Consider the following 2,302-nt stretch of genomic DNA (forward strand, 5'->3'; position numbering starts at 1 on the left):
GAGGGTAACATCTTAAGAAGAGAGCAAAGACGCAAGGAAGGGGACGATGCATTCAACCTTGGGTCTTGCAAGATTTGGTAGCATCAAAGTTAAAGCTGGAGTGGTGAAAGCTTCTTGTAGTTCTACCTTCATTCTATTAATTGATTTCTTTGATTTTTAAACTATTGATGATGATGTTGAATGATGTTGATATTTTGGATTTTAATTCCCAACCTATGAGCTAATCTCATCAGATTGGAATTACTAGATGAATTTTTATTACTTTTAATGACCATGATATTATCTTGATTAGGTCTACTGTTTCATTCGATTTGGGTTATCTTAAATGCATGCATGCAAGCTCTAGACATAGATGAATGCATGGCATGTTCTTAAACTTGATTTAATTCTGAAAAGGTTAAGTGAGTTGGATTGTAACCGAATGATTCAAGCAAGTACTCAAACAAATACTCGTAACACTCTACACATAGATTTGTGTTCTGTACAGAGAAAGGAATGATAGTGTTAGGTATCATTCTTGAGACTTGTAGACATACAAAGTCTTGGAATGGTAGCTTAAATTCTATCTCTCGAAAGAAGTAGACTACAGTAGTTATACTCTGAACAGCATTTTGGTGAAGGTTTTGCCATGGCATTATTATGTTATAAAGATATAATCTGAGTAACTCCAACCTTCCCTTTCAACAGCATAAATCCTCGCAACTTTGTCCCATAGATTTGCCACAACAATTTATTCAGTATTTGATCTTAATATTTCATACATTAATACTCATCATCAAATTATTATTCTGCTCATTTTGCTAGAGCTTAATTAGTATAGTTCGTAGTGATAACTCAACAATTTTAATCCATTTTAAGTAGTACTTGATTCGACATGTATACTTGCACATTCACATTACATATTCACACGCGATAAGTTTTTGGCACCGTTGCTATGAATCGGCAACTTGGTGAAATTTGGTTGTTATCTATTTAATTTTTTTTAGTTTTAGCTTACTTAGTAGTTTTTTAATTCCTTTTCAAGTTTGCAGCTAGTTTATGATTAGAGGTATTCTCGAGAACAAAAAGTGTTCTTTTGACCCAGATATTGAGAGAACTTTAAGGAGAAAGAGAAAAGAATTGCGAGAAATAGCAAAGATTGGAAACGATCCAGGCAGAGAAGATCTATTACATCCGAATGGTAGGGATGCTGATACTCCTCATGTGATAGATGATAGAGAGAAACCCATTAGAGAACATGTAATGCCAATCTTAGATGATTTGAATCTAGGGATTGTCAGGCCACATATTCAAGCTCAACATTTTGAGTTGAAACTAGTGATGTTTCAAATGTTACAAACAGTAGGACAGTTTAGTCGATTACCTACTAAAGATCCACAGCTACATTTAAGACTCTTTTTAGAGGTCTATGAGTCATTCAGGAAATAGGGTGTTCCTAAAGATGTCCTAAAACTTAATCTATTTCCTTATTCATTGCGAGATCGTGTCAAAGCATGGTTGAATGCTTTATCGTCAGGCACAGTGGCAACTTGGAATAAACTTTGTTAGATGTTTTTGTTAAGGTACAATCCTCAAAATATGAATGCCGTATTAATGAACGATATTACCTCTTTTCAGCAATCTGAGGATGAGACATTGTATGAAGCTTGAGAGCGATTCAAAGAATTAATTAGAAAATACCCGATGCATGGTTTCCAAGACTGGACGCAGATGGAAATGTTTTACAATGGATTAAATGCACATACAAGAATGGTAGTTGATGCATCTGCCTATTGCACTACGCTGGATAAATCGTATAATGAGGCATATGAGATTCTGGAAAGGATAGCCAACAATGATTATCAATATCTAACTATAGGAGTACGGACTGGCAAAAGATTTTCTGGAGCTATAGAGCTTGATGTGATCACTTCATTAACAACTTAGGTATCATCACTAACTAATATAATTAAAACAATGAAGAGACCAATTGCAGTGTAAGAAATGAAAGTAACCGAGCAAACATGTGTTTATTGTGGAAAAGATCATGTTTTTAATGAATGCCCATCGAACCCAGCCTCAGTATATTACATGGGAAATTTCAATCAAAATAAGAACTCATATTCCAATACATATAATCCAATATGGAAACAACATCCTAATTTCTGTTGGAGTAATCAAGGGGTGGGAAATTCCAGTAATGTTGTTCAACAGAATGTCACAAGTGCACCACCTGGATATAATCAACTCATGCCACAAAAAAAATGTTCAGCAAAGTTTAACATCATTTTCTTTATCTATGGAAGCATTGTTGAAGGAATAC

At 34.4% G+C, this 2,302-nt stretch overlaps 1 non-coding gene across 1 annotated transcript; it reads right to left on the minus strand.

The window, feature by feature from the left end:
* Nucleotides 1-1,587: 1,587 nt before the first annotated feature.
* Nucleotides 1,588-1,694, minus strand: LOC128035774 (small nucleolar RNA R71). Its single transcript, XR_008192323.1, has one exon. It is a non-coding gene; the product is annotated as a small nucleolar RNA R71 (small nucleolar RNA).
* Nucleotides 1,695-2,302: the final 608 nt, after the last annotated feature.

The sequence above is a fragment of the Gossypium raimondii genome, chromosome 12 (assembly GCF_025698545.1).
Source record: "Gossypium raimondii isolate GPD5lz chromosome 12, ASM2569854v1, whole genome shotgun sequence".
NCBI classification, from domain to species: domain Eukaryota; kingdom Viridiplantae; phylum Streptophyta; class Magnoliopsida; order Malvales; family Malvaceae; genus Gossypium; species Gossypium raimondii.